Here is an 18,613-nt window from a genome sequence, read left to right on the forward strand (position 1 = left end):
GGATGGCCCATTTACTGGACAGGGGTCTTGCTCTCTCTTTTCCTTCCAAAGCCCCCACCTCCTCCTATCTCTGTTCTTCAAAGCTTTGGGGACACCCTCTGCCTGAGCCTGATCCAAAGGCCTGGTACAGCCCACACATGGCCAAAGCTGGCCTTGACCCACAACCACTGATAGTGCTCTCCTTCCTTCCTCTGGCACTTGAATTCCCAGGACAGCACCCTGGCAGGGCCTGGTGCAGAAGGGAGGGACGGGAGAAAGGGGACAGTGTGTGCTGGTGTGTGCTGAGAGTGGCCTTCCTCAGGCCTCGTCCACCCCTCCCCTTCCCACTCTACAGCCCACACCACCAGCCGAGCATGACAAGAATTAACTGGATCCCCCCAGCTGGGATCCTGGAATCATAGGACTGGAATGGACTTTGGAAGTCATCTGTCAGGGGTAGAGGAGTGATTTTGATGACCAATTCTGCTGCACTGGAAGCACCTTTCGTCCCCACCCCAGCCTGAGTGGAGGAAGAGGTGAGGCCAGCAAGGACCGCAAGCCTAGGAGCCCCTGAAGGGTACAGCCTGGCTGCACGGTCCCCTCCTTGACAGTGCCAACCCTACCCTCAGTAGTGCCAAGGGTTGGGAGGAGCACACAGCCCTTGGCTGAATAATTGACTAACAGAGAGGACTAATGGTAGCAGGAGAGACTGTTGAGTGACAGCATGCTGAACCAGGAGCCAATGCCGAGGACCGTAGGCGTAGCATTGCTCAAAGTCACTAAGCTGAGGAGAGGCTCCCACTCTAGCAGACTCTGCTCTTCATTTTTTTAAACTTTTATTTTTTAGTTGTAGATGGACATGATCCTTTTATTTTATTTATTGTTATGTGGTCCTGAAGATCGAACTCACTGGGTCACACATGCTAGGCAAGTGCTTTACCACTGAGCGACAGCCCCAGTCTGACTCTTGAGTTCTTTAGGCTTCCTAGTCCAGCCTATGCTTCCCAGTCTTCTCAGTTCCATTCACAGGTGACCTTCAACAAGAAGACTCCCTCTGACACTTCTGTGGACAGAATGAGGAGAAAAAAAATGAACTGGTTGCAGCAAGAAGGCTTCAGGTCAGACATCAAAAAAGACTTCTAGAATGTGGGACTCATCACCGAGACAGCTAGCTAAGTGCACTCTGCAGTCTCCTGGACTGAAGAGCCTGAAGCCCCACGGATGGGGAAGTAACATCAGAGCTAGGCGAGGAGATGCTGGGGTGACATTTCTCTGTTGGCTCCCAAGACGGTGGGAGTAGCAATCCACCTAATTTCCACTCTACTCCTCTGGAGAGAATAGAACCCAGGAATGTTCCCAGCCCAAGGTTGAAGTTGCTGATTGGAGGTGGAAGCCCATGGTCCCTACTGCTTCTTTTTTCTTCCCCCAAAACCACTCAACGGATAGAATCCAACCAAGGCAGATGGAGACAGGGAAGCCCCTGAATCAATGTGGACTTGTTGGCTCAAGGCCCCATTGTGGGTAGGGGCTGGGCTGGAAGACAGAGAAGAAACTGGTGGGAGGGGACGTCGCAGGAGCCACCTGTCTCCATCCCAAGGCAGGGGAAGCGAGAAAGACACGGCCGTCTCTTGGAAACTCTAAAGGGTGTTCCTAGTTCCCTTGTCCTCCACTTTAAGAGTCCTGAGGGTTTAATGACACTCTTAAGTGGCATCTTCTGCAGGGAAGTTCCCATTGGCTACAGGCCCAGCCTGTGTCATTTCCATTCCAGCCCTTTTCCCACAGCCAAGCAGGACGTGTACCCCAGTCCAGGAGTCAAAGCTCCATGGCAACTGGAAGTTCCTCTTATTATCCATCCTTTATCTTTCCTGCTGTAGTACCCCACTCTCTTTCCTTCTGGCCTATCCCAAAATGGAAATGAAGTCCTCTCTGGTCCCTGAAATGAACAAAGCTCAGGTTAGCAAATGAGCCTGCTGTTCAGGAGGTAATCCCAGCACCCTGCCACCCGTCCTTCCCGACCCCTTCCATCCCCAGTGTGTCTGTCCTGGGATCTGGTCTAGGCTGTGTGGATTGAAGAGAGGCCTGGGAGGAGGCAGACAGAGTGGGCCTGAGCACCTCAGGAGGAGGGGAAAGAAGTGTGGAGAGGTGGGACTGGGGGGCCTTGGGTCAAGTTGGATAATAAACACAAACCCCCTGCTGATGGAGCCCAGAGTATTGATCTTTAATCACTTGGGGACATTCACATCTGCTAATGAATTTCTCTCTGTTCCCAGAAGGTCCCTCCAGGGCCACCCCCCTCTGGGCAGGAGGCCGAGATGGCCGTTCCGGGGCTGGGGTCAGCTCTCTGCATCTTCCAAGCCTGTTTCTCCTTCTCCCCTTTCCCCCGTGCAGGTTGCTGGGTCTTCCCGCTTAGTAGGGGTGGTGTAGGTGGGGGAAGGCTTGGGGACAGCTGTGTGCTCCAGGAGCCCTAGACAAGAGTGTCCAACCCCTGTAGGCTTTGGGTCATTCATCTGTAAAAGGGGGCCATCACATCACACCTGCCTCATGGGTTTCAGGATGAGGGAGAAACATAGAAGAGAAGCCCCTAATCTAAAATCTGGCACATACTAGGTGCTCAGTTTGTCCAGATTAGTCTCCTTCTCTGCCTGGAATATGACCCTGAGAAAGGGGCCCAGACACTCTTGGGCCTCAAGAAGGAGTGATGAAAAATGGTCCCCTAGGGCGAGAGGTGTGGCTCAGTGGTAGAACACTTGCCCCACATGCTCAGGGATCCTAGGTTCAGTGCCCAGAGTGGGTGGGGAGGGAAAGCCATTGAATGAACTTGATGAGGAATAAAAAGCCTCCTTCTTGCACTGTTCATGTCAGCAGTTCCCAGCACCACGTGTGGGGACTGCAGGAGTCCGCTGGCCCCAGAGGTGGTGGCCGTGTGGACTGACATGCCCCACCTTAGTGTACCTTATGGCTTAAAGACAAAGGGCAGTTCTCTGGGCACAGTACCAGACTGCAGGGAGAGCCAGGCCCGTGTCTCCAGATGGCCACAGCTGTCAAAGCTCTACCCATGGCGCTGCCTGCACCCTCCCCATCCCCTGCCCGCTGGCTGGCCACCCGTGGTGCATGCAGACTCTTGCAATGGATGCGGAGATGCAGGGACTAGAGGGAGACACTAAAGAAAGTGGAAGAGTCTTTCTCAGAGAGCTGGCAGGTCAGCAGGAGGGAGACCCAAGGGGATCAATTAAAGGGCATAGTGCACTTAGGAAGGAAACCCAAAGAGGCTAATCAATGCTTCCTTGAGGGACATGGACTCAGAGCCAAAGCTCTACGTTTCTGGGCAGGACAGGCTATTTGATAATGATGCTGGAGTGGGGTTCCCTGCATAGGATTCAAGTTATGCAGTGACTGCAACTTGTTTTCAAACCTATGGCTTAGAATCTTCCTCTGGTTCTTTTCTGGGGGGACATGCTAAGGTTGTATGATCATAGAGCCTTGCAGGGAAGTTCATCCTCTTATCTGACCTATATCTCATGTACCTTTTAGTTCTACCTGTGATCTCCAGAGAAGCTAGACCAGTACTCACCTTTGCATCCTACCTGGTGACATGGAAGTGATGGTCAACGTACACTGATCCTTTCTCCTTTCCTGTCCTCAGTGTCTCTAACTGTACAATGGGAAGAATTAGATTCAACATATTCCAAGCACTCTCCCATGTTGAAGTTCTTCTTGAGGCCAGAGGAGGGCCAGTTTCAAAGACTGACCTTGGCAGCTTAGTGGCAAAGTGTCCCTGGGTTCCATTTCTTAGAAAAGACAAAACAAAACAAAAAGACAACAGAGTTAGAAAGCCATGATGGGGATTCCTTTTGCCTGCCTCTCAGTGCAGGCCCAGAGCCCGGGTTCTGGGAAGCAGGCCTGGGCTGTGCAGGGTGGGGCCAGATGGTGTGAGGAGTTAGATGTGGAATGTTGAACACTCCAAAATGTCAGACTCCCTGGTCAAGAGAAGCCCCTGGGACATGGTCAAGAGAAGCCCCTGGGACATGGGGTTGCATCCCACCACTGCAGTGAAAGATGGAGAGGGTGCTGGAAGGAAAACAGAGGTGGAAAGTGGAAGAGGGTGGAGCTTGGCACAGGTAGTGGACTCTGCAGGGTCAATTGCAGAGGTCCCTACCTCTGTGCCTGCAGGCTTTTTTGCAGGGAATGGGTCAATGGAGATTGAACCCATGGGTGCTTTACCACCAGACTACATCCTTAATTCTTTTTTTTTGAGACAGTAAGTTGGTAAGGGTTGCACTAAAATGCTGAGGCTGGCCTCAAACTTGTGATCCTCCTGTCTCAGCCTCCTGAATGCCTGATTACAAGCTTGTGTCAGAGAGCCAGGTTCTGCTTGCAAGCTTTTTCAAGGTTGCTGTAAAGGGGTTGGGATCTGCAGCCAGTGAACCTGCTGCCCCTCTGGATGAGCTGAGGCTTCTTCTAGGCTTAGGGCTTAGCTTCTGTGGGGCACAGTTTCACCCACTGATTAACCACTTGTCCTAGCCGTACTGACGTCAGTCGACAGGATCAGGGAAGATGGTGAGAGTTGGTGGTGATTGGCAGAGTGGGTCAGGTGGGAGAAGCCGACAGCTAAACCCCAGCCCTGTTGTCCTGCTGCCAAGGAGGCCTGGAGGATACCCCAGCAGCTGTCCCTGAGTGCTTCTGAGCAGGACAGAGGATCCAACACTCCTACTTTCCAGGTTCATGAACAGAGGCCACAGAGAGATCCCAGCCACACTCTCGTCATTGTCTTCATTTGGCAGGAGAAGGTAGTTCTGGTTGGCCGGGGGCCCCATTCAGAGCATGCCTGTCCCCCAGAGGCTTTGTTTCTAGAAGGTGCTGGTTCCTTCCCCTTGGTTCTCCATTTCCCCTGAGGATCCGAAAGAAAAGTTGGTAATGCAGCAAAGGCCAAGACATGTGTTAGCGCAGTGCCCAGCACGGAGGTGCGGACATTGCGTCTCAGGGCCCCGGGGTGACTTGTGAACAGTCACACAGCCAGTGAGAGCTACAGCTGGGACAGAACCTCTGTTTGTGTTGCTCCAAATCAGCCAGTTTTCTTCGTTGGTTGCTTTCTTTTGTTTCTTCATTTTTTTTTTTTGAGGGACAGAGGAAATGATAAAAGCAATGCATACTTTCTATAGAGATTAGAAAACCACACACAAGAAAATAGAACCTAGAGTCCTACTAACCAGGGAAAGCCTTTGGTGACTTTGTTTTCTTTTTATTGGTCTGGGTACTCAAGAGTGCACTACCATTGAGCCACATCCCCAGACCTTTTCATGTTGAGACAGGACTGTGCCAAGTCGCCCATATTGGCCTTGTATTTGTGCTCCTGCTGCCTCTGGGGCAGCTGTAATAACAGGCATGTGCCAATGCACCCAGCTTAACTTATTTTTTCTTTTTGGTACTGGGGATGGAACCCAGGGGCACTCAATTACTGAGCCCATCCCCAGCCCTATTTTGTATTTTATTTAGAGACAGGGTCTCACTGCTGTTGCTGAGGCTGGCTTTGAACTTGTGATCCTCCTGCCTCAGCCTCCTGAGCTGCTGGGATGACAGGCATGTGTCACTGAGCCTGGCTAAAATCTTCCATCTTGCAGGACTGAAACTCTCTACCCACTGCACAGCAGCTCTGCATGCTCCCTCTCTGCCAGTCCCTGCAGCCATCCTGTTCTCTGAATCTGACTATTTCACATTCCTCATGTGGGTGGGATCCTGCAGATTTTGTACTGTGTGTGACTTCTGACACTATGTCCTACAGGTTTACCCATGTTGGAGCATGTGACAGGACCTCCATCTATTTTAAAGTTAGATAATATAATGTTGTATTGTGAATGTGTGTATGAGAGAGAGAGAGAGAGAGAGAGAGAGAGAGAGAGAGAGAGAGAGAATGTTTCCACATCTATTGTTTCAATATATTTGGAGAAATCTCCAGAAACAGGCTTGCTGGATCACCTGGTCATTGTATTTTTGTTTGTGGAACCTCCATGCTGTTTCTGGGTGACTGCATCCTTGGACACCCCCAGCCACAGCTCACGAGCCTTCCCTTTCTCCCCGTCCTCCCCAGTGCTGGCCATCTTTTGCTCATTTTGAAGGTGACCCTCAGAACAGGTGCAGGGCGGTATCTGATGGTGGTTTTCAATTATATTTCCCTTCCATAGACCTGCAGGCCATTTTTTCTTTTCTTTTGGACACCCCCTTTTGTACCCTGATGTTCCCATAGGCCATCCACCACAAACATTTCTCCACATATTCTTTGCTCTGTGGCCGGGCGCAGTGGTGCATGCTGGTGATCCCTGCAGCAGCTTAGGATGCTGAGGCAGGAGGACTGCAAGTTTGAGACCAGGCTCAGCACCTTAGAGAGACTCTTTGTCTAAACAAAATACTTTTAAAAGGTGGAGCTGTGTATAGCTTAATGCTTAAGCACCCCTGGATACCAAAAACAAAACAAAACAAAACAAAAAACTAATACTGGTTCTATACAACCTTTTCCAGGAAATAGAAGAGGAAAGAACATTTCCCAATTCATTTTTTGGAACTAAAACCCTGATTCTAAGCTCAGACATGCACAGAAAAAACCCTGAAAACTAAAGAACAAAAATGCTGCCAGACACAGTGGTGCACACTTCTAATTCCAGCGGCTCAGGAGCCTGAGGCAGGAGGATTGTGGATTTGAAGCCAGCCTCAGCAATTCAGTGAGGCTATAAGCAACCTAGTGAGATCCTAAATAACATTTAAAAAGGGCTGGGGATGAGGCTCAGTGGCTGAGTGCTGGGTTTGATTCCCAGTACAAAAAAAAAAATTCTCTTTGCCCCTTCCTTCACCCTGAAGGCAGGGATGTGAACTTGGAGAGCCTAGAAGCCCTGAGACGCCTCTGTCAGTTCTGGCCCAGGGGAAGTGGTGTCAAGCTGCCAGGGGTAGAGGTGGGGATCAATCCAAGGCAGTCTCTGGAGCACTCATGCTGGGAGGATAAACCTTGGTGGCAGACAATCCGAGGTTCAAGTCCAGATTTTGCCACTTGCAAGCTGCCCAGCTGTGGGCCACTGAGTTTGCCTGTGACCCCTGGTTTCTCCATCTATAAGACAGAGACAGTTGTGCTCTCCGGCTCCCGGCCCTTGTGTGTGGCCTTGCTTTAGCTAGTGCATGCCACAACCTAGCCCACAGGGAGGCCCTGTGGAAGTCAGCTGTTCTCACTGTGGGAATGGCTCGTCCTGGTCAGTGCCCAGAGCTCTCTCGCCTCCTTTTCTTCACTCCTGCTCTTGTGATGGATGCAGTCTTTGAGGCCTGGTGTTCTCGAGATCTCCATGAACAGAGGCAGGAGCGGGGCAGGTGCTGTGGATGGGATGATTTCTGCCTGTCTCCCCAATCCGTATGTTGAAACCTTCACCTCCAATGTCATGAGGACATTGTCACCCTCCTAAGAAGAGACCCCACACTAAGGAGCTTGCTTCCTCTCTGACATCGGCCATGCGAGGATACAATAAGAAGGCCATCTCCAGACCAGGAGGCAGGTTCTCAGCACACTGGGTCTGTCAGCACCATGGTCCTGAAGTCCCCAGGCTTTCAGAACTGGGAGGTATCAGTCCACTGATGGGAGAGAGCCATGGGCAGAGATGGTAGGTGTGATGCATGCAGGACCCGCCAGTCCTCCTTCTCCTTGTGGGTCAGCCTTGTCTCCAGCAGCCTGTGTCCCTGGGGTAGAGGCTCATCTAGGCTGTCATCCAGTGGTGACGTGGTGGACCTCTGGCCATAGAAGGACTAGGCTGAGCTACACTGCTCTAGAGAGCCATGCTGAGGGTCTGGGTTCTATCCATCAACACCCCAGGGAATGTAAGCATTGGAGTGTGGAACCTGTTGGGAGAGTTACAGGAGAGGAGGAGGCCGGGGCCCCTGAGGCTGGAATCGAGCAGAACTGAGTTGGCCTCACCCCATTTTAGAACCAGTTGCTGAACTTAGCTTTATAATGATAGAGGCAACATCTCGTAAGGGATTACTGCCAGCTCTGCTCCCACATTATAGATGACAAAACTGAGCTCAGAGATGGCAAAACACTTCCCTAAGGTCACACAGCTAGTCAGTAACCACAGAGCTGCAGACAACCATCACAGTACTTCCAGGCAACAGGGTCATCATCTTTGAGCTCAGCTCTCTGAATATCTACCCCCATTGTGCTTTTAATGGAAATTTCAGAGGATGGGGAATGATTCTGTTGGTTGGTGTCCAGGTTTTTGGCACAGCTCCAAGAAACCTTATGTACACACACAAATATATGTATGTGTACAGACACACATGCACACACACACACATACACCCCACACTTATGTATTCTCTGGCTTGAATCTTTTGCTCAAGTTTATTTATGTCACTGGCTGGCTGGATCCAAAGTCATGTGTCCACATATTCATAAATAAAATTTTTATCTGTGCCTTTGTTATTCTTTTCTTTAAGTCCACATGAAACTCATGCCTTCTTTGGTTGAATATAAAATTGTTCTAGTTAGTTTCAGGAATGGAATTGTATTCAGTTGTAAAATATCCAGTATGTTTAGAGATGATACTATTGGCAGAATCCATGGGTACCAGTGCAATATGGAAGCCTGACATCGGGTTTCCAACCCTTTCTTCATGAGTTCTTTTTTTTTTTTTTTTAAGAGAGAGTGAGAGAGGAGAGGGAGAGAGAGAGAGAATTTTCAATATTTTTTTTTTTTTTAGTTCTAGGCAGACACAACATCTTTGTTGGTATGTGGTGCTGAGGATCGAACCCCGGCCGCACGCATGCCAGGCGAGCACGCTACCGCTTGAGCCACATCCCCAGCCCCTCTTCATGAGTTCTTGTACACCCTTGTTCTATGTTTGCATCTAAAACAGGACCTATTGCTACTTTCTTAAATACGCCCTTCATTTCTGATCAGTGCTTAGCCATCAATGCTATTATAAGAGCATCAAGGATACCACAGTAGAAGCTAAGATTATGGGTTTTTTAATAATTATTTTAAATTTTGCTAGTACCATATAGCATACTTATATTTTGCTACAGGATCAATGTAAAATAAACCTCTGCCTTTAAGTGGCAAAATAGCTTTCTGGAGATTTGTAATGCAAATAATATGAAGAGTTCCCCATGGAGAGGGAGGGGCATTGGTCTATATGTAGACTGAAGAAAAACATTCCATTCATAAAGTTCCAATACAGACTGAATTGCATTGTTCTTTAAAATATGAACCAGATCTGTGTTGTGCATTTCTCTGATTATTTTAACCAGCAAATGAGAATAATTTGTTTAAAAGTCTAGTTTTTTCACCAAAGAACTCCACCAAAAATCCCTACACTTCTCAATAGGTTAGAATAAAACCTCTTCTATAAGTTTTGTGACACTTTATATATAGAGAGAAACAGCTCCAGTGTAATTTTCTGGACATGATGTCAGTCAAGATGTCCTTTCTTGTACAAATGAATAAGTCTTATCCATCATCCATTTGTGTTGCATAAGGTTGCAGAAACAATTAAGTGGGAAATGACTCCTAACTTATGTGTCTACTCTGCCTGGAAAGAAAGTTTTGAAGGCATCTATATATATTTCATAACAATGTCTGTTCTTTATGGATTTGATCCATAAATATTTATCTCTCTGAAAACTTTTGATACTTGGAATGTTTTCCTTAAAGCATTTGGTGCTCCAAGAAAAAACATTTGGTGCTAAGAGTTGCAGCACTGATGCCTTTCCCCAAGTTAATTCTATTTTAAAAATTTGTATTTCCTTCCCAATGAGATGCAGAGTAAAATTTGAGACTCTCCATTGACTAGGGAGCAGCATCTGTCATCTATGGTTAATTACTATTTTAACAAAAATATGTAAGATTTAAACCCCCTATATTTCAAATAGTTAAGGAAAGAGCTGATTTACTTATATTTCCATTGAAACTTATTTTGGCCATTTAGATAATAAATGACACACTATTTGTTTTTATAATAAATTCTCACTGGATATAAGAAAGATCTAGGAGTTCCTGTGAGCTTCATTTTATTATCTGAGTGTCATTAATCACTGTTTACTGCTCAGAGGTGGATTTATTTTCTTTAAAATTCAAACAAAATCTATATTATGGCTAACAAAGTTGTTCAAAACATTTTTGATTGGTTATCTTAACTATATTATTTTTTTTAAGTTCAAGAAGGAATAATATAGCCAGGTGTGGCGGGTATGCCTATAATCCCAGTGGCTTGGGAGGCTGAGGCAGGAGGATTGTGAGTTTAAAGCCAGCCTCAGCAACTTACTGAGGCACTAAACAACTTGATACCCTGTCTCTAAAAATATTAAAAAGGGCTGGGGATGTGGCTTAGTGGCTAAGCATTCCTGGCTTCAATCCCTGGTCCCAATAACTAAATATAAATAAAATAATAAGAAGTAATAGTATAGGTAGATTACAAATTCTATAAATATAGTCTTGTAACTTCTGCTTCCATGTGTATGTTGTATTTTAGTTACATCACCTTCTCTGGGGAGTTTTTAGAGTTTTATTACTAGTAAAATTTTTGGTGTGTTTATATGAACAGGATAGATATATGTGTTACCTATCTATTTTAATATTAAAGGACATATGATTGAGAAATGTAACTCTGGTACATCTATTAATATAAAGAACAGGCCGATGGGGCTGGACAACACTGAATAGTTATTGAAGCCGTAAACACTAGTCTTGGAGTTAGATTAATAATTATTGAATTTCTATGGCATGTATCTGAATATAATTTTAGTATATTTCCACTATAAAAAGTTAATTCAACCAGATAGGAAAAATAATTAAAAAAACACTACCATTTTGTAGGCCTTGTATTATTTTTTTTTTAATGATTGGTTAACTGACCTATATTAATTGTGTTCTTCTGCTCAAAAAAAAAAAACACAAAAAAACTCAAATCAGAAATTACACAGCATAACATGCCAATTTATGTAAAAACATGCTTGCTCATGTTGTTTAGGGATGCGAGACAGAGGTCTTAGGCCACAGACCTCACCACTAGCTACCTTGCTGACACTGAGTACATCACCTTCTCCACCAGAGGCTGAAGGGATTGAAGGTACTTAAAGTTCCTTTCAGCTCTAATGACATTCCTATTAATATGGTCATATACACCACTGTGTATTTATGTATCTCATGTTTTTAATGACTGCTTTATTTGTAAAGCATGGTAATAAATTGGCTCTGTAAACTGTCATTTAACTACACAAAAGATATTAAAACATATCATTTGATGATTAGCCATCATAGAGTAATTTCTTTGGTTTCTTATAAGCAAAACATTTTTAAAGAGGCAAATAGTAATATAGTTTATATCTGACAATACCCCTCAAAAGATGAGTAAAATATTGCTAAATATATCTGTATATTTCATGCTGACGTTTCAGTCTCATCAGGTATCTCAAATGCATACATAAAGAGACAGAAATTCTTATGAGACATTTAAACTACCAGTTTAAATGACTGGAATACTTTGTACATTGTAGAAATATAAATTATTAAACTTCTTTTCCCTTAGTCAAGTTGGGAAACAAAAACTCCACTTAATCAAACATAACTATGCTTGTGATGCCCACAGAAAGTGTTCAGTGGAAAATATTTTAAGGAATAAATTGACACAGCTTAGAATCTGTAGCATATTAGAATTGCTAACCATTCATAAGACTTTCATAGTCTTAATATAGAAGAATACTGTGAAAGCAAGAATTCAAAATGTAAAAAGGTGGACCCCAAACATTGTCTCCTAATTACTGTAAGTTTTTTATCTTAGATTAATTATATTTGTGGGTTGTAAACGTTAAGGGCAAGACAAAGGAATTTGTGACAGTTATTAAAATACACATTTATATAGATTCCATTTGACTAGAAACATTGGACAAGAATTAATTTCTAGAGTGTAAACTCTTAACAAGCTATACATTGCCTCCATGAACTAAAAGGCAACATGATTTTAAACAGTTTAGATTCAAAACAAAAGGAACAGGGAGCTTCCAAAACCATAGATGATGGAGAAAGAAAATTGTTTCATCGTATGCTAAATTAGAAGCAAATCTAAATCTCTTGGCATGCTTATGTACTCCACCATCTTATTTGTATAAGTAATTGGGGAAAGAAAAACTCATAATATAAAACAAAACTGACTACTTCTAGCAGATGACACCTGTAAATGAAATTTACCAGTTGAAATTTTGATGTGAAATGAAACTATTGTCATGATCATACTAAAGTTTTATTTGAGTTCTTTTTATAACATCTTCCAATTCTAAAAGTTTCTGTTAATTAAACGGAGCAATGACAGACCCTCATCTTCTTTAAATACTTTGTTTGTGTGAGGCTGTCACACGGAAAGAAAGATTATATTTTAAACAATATGTTCAAGTGTAAAAATCTTCAACAAATTCTGAATGTTTTTAAAAATGGGGGAAATTTTCAAGACTTAAAATTAACATCTTGGGATTCTTAATAAGGAGCTATTCAGAAAATTTGAAAGAATTTAAAGAATTTTTAAAGAGGATATATAATACTACATTATGATCTGGACTAGTCAGTGTATTATTCTGAGGGATATTGATATGATTAATGTATTGTAGCACAATGCTAAAAATAGAAAATTATAACGACAATAATGGTTGTTCAGCATCTCTGTATACCTTTCATTGCCCAAAAAAGTACTGAGATAATGCATTTATAAGGTGAAATAAATGATTTTAAAGCTTCTAATTAAAAATGAGATGAAGGCAAATTCATAAGTGATTTTAAAATTATGTATCGAGATAGTAGAATTAAAAATAATTTATTTCTTCAATTATTACATGGTGGGTATTCCTTTCTTTTAAAAAGTATTTCCCTTAACTCTTCAAACATCAGTCTGACAAATCTCAACCCAATGGTATTACTGCATATGTTTATAATTTGTAACTTTTAAAAACATTTTAAATGTCATTTAAATAGAGAAGGAAGGGATTGTATTAGTTTCCCATTGCTGCTATAACAAAGTTCCACAAACTTAGTGGCTAAAACACTAATTTATTTCCTAATGTTTCTGAGTCCGGAGGTCCAAAATCAGTTCCAATGAGCTAAAGACAAGCCTGTAGCTGGGTTCATTCCTTCTAGAAGCTCTAAAAAGACACTTCATTTCTTCTTCCTTCTCACCTATATTTCTTGGCTTGTGGCCTCTTCATCCATCTTCAAACTGTATCACTCCAACTTCTGCTTCAGTTACCACACCACTTGTCTCTCCAATCTTTTGCCTCCTTTTCTATAAGTACCACTGTGACTATAACACACCCACCTATATAATCCTGGATAACTTCTTTCTGTCAAAATCTTTAACATGATCATATCTGCATAGACCCTTATGTTGTACAAAGTGACAGTCAGGTTCTGGGGATAAGGACATGGATATCTGAAAGGACCATTATTCAGTCCATCACAAAGCTTGGAATAATTTTCCTTTAATGTAACATTTTTCTTGTATCTGACACTATAAGAAAATGATGAGTTTAAATTTCTACTTAAGATCCTTACCTGCCCAAATCTGTAATCTTGTCATCCCAGTGTTGATTTCTTTTACGTTTTCTCTTTCTTCCTTTTTTAAAGGTTGGGGGCAATTCTATTTGTTCCCTCTCTACAGCTTTACATTTTACTTGAGGTTTCTCCAAAGGAAAAATCCCAGGGAACAAATTCTTGGAAGATTTCTGGCAGATGAAAAATGTACTAAGATTGAAAATCATATAGGTAGAGTTTTATTCCCTTTGGAGCATTTACTTGGTTTGTCTGTATAAATCCAGAAGTTAACCTAGAATTAGTCCCTGTGATACTATACTTTCTTCTGTCATTCTGAAAATCTTTTAGGAAGGTATTGGAATATTATCAGAGACTAAGGACAAAAGTAAGTTAATAACCTAATATAGCAATTGACATGAATATTAAACAAAAGTTTTCTCCACCTGTTAACTATTTTTTTCCAGAATTAAAAATGTTTTTGAAAGAAGAGTGATTTTAAATTCTAATAAAACCAACATCTACATCAAACACTGTTCAAGCAGTGACTGTGAGCAAAACATCAACGAAATGGATAAGCACTAAAATAATGAAAGTCAAAGGGATCAGGTAATTTTTTCTCAAGTAAAAACATATGTTCAGGCTGGAATATAGCTCAGTTGGTAGAGTGCTTGCTTTGTGTGCACAAGACTCTGGGTTCAAACCCCAGCATCACACACACACACACACACACACACACACACACGCACACACACAAAAGCATATATTCTATGTACCTTGAGTTACTAACAATAGATTATTAAATGATATACACACAATAGAAGTAGTTTTCACATCTCTCATATTTCTTAGACATTCTGTAGCCTTCCTATACACACTCTTTTTTGGGAAGTACATTTATATGTTCAAACACTAAAGTTCATATTTCAATATGAACTTTTATGTACTTTGAGATCCTCATGCTGTCCCTGATAATTCATGTGAATCAATTTTCCATCTCTGAATAATGAGTTCTCAACATGTTTAAAAGCCAGTCAAATTACATGATAACATTTTAACTTTATATTAATTTACAAGTTCCCAAAGTTCTGCATAGTCATTGTTATTTAGTAAATATATATAATACACACATACTACATATATACTGTGCTAATTTAGCCAAAACCTAGGAAAATTTTGTGTTAATTATTGTAAGGTATGGGTGGAGGGTGGAAGGGATTTCTGATGATATTCAGTAAGAAAGTCTTATAGCATGAATCCTGAGTGGTCCATTTAAAATAAAACCTGATCACATAAAATGAGATTTAATGCTAAGTGAGTCCCATTTTATATGGGCAACCCTAGATAAACTCTGCATCACTGAGAGTATCTCATTTTGTTACCACACAATTTTCGGTTTATATTAACAGTCTTCCTGAGGAATCAGAATGCTTTTAAATCATTCTATTTGTTACAAAACATTACTTTGGCCTAACTCACAGATAAGTTAAGCCACATAAAAATTTAATATCCTCTAAGGGTAAACAAAACAAAACAAGATGCCATAAAAATGATGAGGTTAAGAGAGTTAACCTGATGGCAGGGAAAAGAAAAGTTTCTCAGGAAGATTATTTTTTGGACCAGCTAAAGGACATTAGGAAGATCAATTGCTTTCATATACTGTCAAGGCAGTAATGCTGAAAAAGAAAAGAAAGAAAATCCAACATTGAAAGGACAATTAATTCAGAATTTTAGTTTTAATTACCAGGGATTAAATGGGGAAGTGACCCTTGTTCCATGGAAAACTGAACAACTGGATTTATATTTTGCTCTCGTAATAATAACCTGTTCCAGGCATTTATTCTATTCTGACATCATATTTCCCTGTTTTACCAACTGACCCACACAGAACAGGTAAAGAACAGGGATGCTTCAGTAAAGCCAGGCACTGCAACCTTTCAGCCATCCACAACATTCTGATTATGTAACAGCCCACTGAGGCCAGCAGGGATGATGTACAGGGGTAGTCCTGGGAATATGGGATTTAAATTGAACTTCCTATCCTAAAGTGAAAAGACCCTTCCAAATGAATAAAGGATGAAAGGTCAGGGAGTTTGGTTCTACTGATGAGAGAGAGCAGCTAAAAACTGTTCGAGAAGGTCAAAGTCATGCAGCAAATGTACTGGGAAATAGTGGAAGAAAAGCCAAAGAGTAAAGAAATGCCCTGAAGTGGAGCACTCAAGAACTTCATTGGTGAATGTGGGCAGATGCTTGTCTTGTGCCAGTCCCTGCACTAACCATAGGAGACTTCAGTGGGAAAGACAAACAGGTTTCAGAAACTCTACTGACCAAGTGAGGACAGAAAACAAGAAAATGCAAGTATTATAAGTTCTATAAAGGGGACATTTAATGTGTGACAAGAATATGCAATGGGAAGAGGCTAACCTAGCCTGAGTCTTTAGAGAAGGCAGTGAAATGTTGGTTGAAACTGGGGGGATTAGTAAATGTTTTCCTCCTCTCTCTCCTACTTCTTCTCTTCCTCCTTCAACCCTATTCACTTAGCAGCATATCAGCAGAATGGCTGGCACCTAGTGGGCTCTCAAAGTTTATTTGCTAATGAGTTAAGAATAATTATTTAGACTTTCAGTTCCTTCAAGACTGAGTAGTCCTGTTCCACCTAATTCTTCTAAGTAAAAAGTTTACATTTTATAAATAAAAAGTTCTGAACATAACAGAAAACAACAACAAATAGGAAGTGTCTGAAAGGTGGGAAAAAGTTGCAGACTGCTAAAGGCCCTCAGATTGAGGAACAACATGGAGGTGAGTCCCCTGGGTTTTCTTATTGCTTCCCACAGACACCAGACAGGGTACAATTACCTGATATCCTCTTTGAAACAGAGCCTAGGTGGATTTTATCACTTAGTATCCTCCTTGAGACAGTAATTAAACAGAGATTGGAAGAGTGAAATTTAAAAAAAAAAAGATTCCATAACAACATGTTATATATAAGAAACTTACCTCAAATAATGATATAGATTGTGAGTAAAAGGATAGAAAAAGATACACAATGTAAATATAAATGTTTTAAAAAGTGAGAGGGGATACGTTAATATCAGATAAGGTATGTTCAGGGCAAAAATAACTTCTAGATGTAAATGGAGACTTTATATAACAATAAAGTTATCAATCTTCCCCAAAGTCATAACACCATAAACATGCACATGCCCAAAACAAGCAAAAATTTGTATATCCTTAAAATATATAAAGCATAAGCTTAGAGCTGATAGAAGAAAAATAGAAACAAATCCTCAGTTATAGTCAGGAACTCAAGTAACCCTTTTTCAACAACTGGTAGAACTGCAAGACAGAAATTCATAAAGGATGTAGAAGAATTGAATAACATAATTAACCAAGAGGTTATAATTGACACATAGGGAGCAATAGCTACCAAACAATAAAATGCACATTTTTTTTACATTCCCATGTAACATTTTATAGCATAAATCATATCTTTAGACTATTAAACCATACTTGACAGATTCACAAGTATTTAAATCATGCAAAGTATGTTCTTTGATCAAATAGGATAAAATTGGAAATAACTAATAATAATACAAAAGGAGATTCTCTTAACACTTGGCAAGTATACATTATACTTATAAGTAAATGATGGGTCAAATGGAATCTCAAAGAAAAATCAAAATTTATAGAAAAATGAAAATAGAACATATCAAAATGTGTGAGATGATAAAGACAAAACAATGCTAAGAGGAAAATTATCATCTCAAATTTGTGATTAAAGTCATCTTCAGAAACTAGAGAATGAAGAGTAAAATAAAGTCAAAGCAAAGCAGAAGAAAGTAATAAAGATAACAGAAATCAATGGACTTGAAAACAAAATAATAAATAAAATCAATGAAGAAAAAGCTAGTTTTCAAAAAAATCAATAAAATTGATAAACCCCTAGCCAGACATATAAACAGAAAAAGGAAAAAAAAAAAAAGAATAATCGATGTCAGAAACAAAAATACAGGAGATGTCACTGGAGGTCCTGCAGTCATTAAGAAGACAATAAGGAAACATAATGAACTACTTTACCTACTGTAAAATGAAAAGAAGAGGACTAATTATTAAAAAAAAACAGAAACTATCAAAACTCAATTAAGATGAAACAGAAATTCTGAATAATCATTAGCCATTAAAGAAATTGACTTTTAATTTAAAAGGCTTCTGCTCAAAGAAATCCAGACACAGGTTATTTCAATGGAGAATTTTATGAAACAATTAAAAAGAAAATTTATTTCAAAATACCCCCCAAGGAAAAAAAATAAAAGGATGGAACTCACTTCTCAATTCATTTTATAAGGTTAAGGTTAGTCTGCTGTCAAACCAAACAAAAAGTACAAAAATTAAAATATGATAAACTACAATCTCTCATAAACTTACATATAAATCCCCAAGAAAATAGGCAAATGATACCCAGAAATGTATAAAAAGAATTATCCACCATGCAAAGTCATATTAATTTCAGATGTGAAGGGGCAGTTCAGTATTTTTATAAATATATGCGATTCTCCATATCAATAAGCTAATGAAGAAAATTAACATGCTCATGTTAGTTGATGCAAATGAGACACTTGGCAAAATTTTATATCTATTTCTGATAAAAATAACTTTCAGCAGCTTCAGAGTAAAGGGTAACTCTTCATTTGATAAAGGAACACCATCAAAAATATACAGCTGACATTGTACTTTGTGGTACAAAATGGAATGTCTCCCTAAAATCAGAGAAAAGGCAGAGTCTAATCTCATATGCCTTATTCAACATTACTTTTTCCCAGAACTTTACATGCAGCAATGATACAAGAAAAAAAATTAAAGGCATACAGATGGGAAAGGCAGGAAATAAAAGTTTCTCAACCCACAGAAGACAGATTACATAGATAGAAAGTCTTAAGGAGTCTATAAAACTACAACTAATAAGTGAAATTAACAAGTTCACAAAATATAAGATGAATAAAAATTGCATACATATATATTAACAATAAAATTGTGGAAAGTGGAATTAAAATAACTATGTTATTTACAATATTTCCAATTAAATGATATATTTTG

The sequence above is a fragment of the Urocitellus parryii genome, unplaced genomic scaffold, assembly GCF_045843805.1.
Source record: "Urocitellus parryii isolate mUroPar1 unplaced genomic scaffold, mUroPar1.hap1 Scaffold_45, whole genome shotgun sequence".
Taxonomy (NCBI): Eukaryota; Metazoa; Chordata; class Mammalia; order Rodentia; family Sciuridae; genus Urocitellus; species Urocitellus parryii.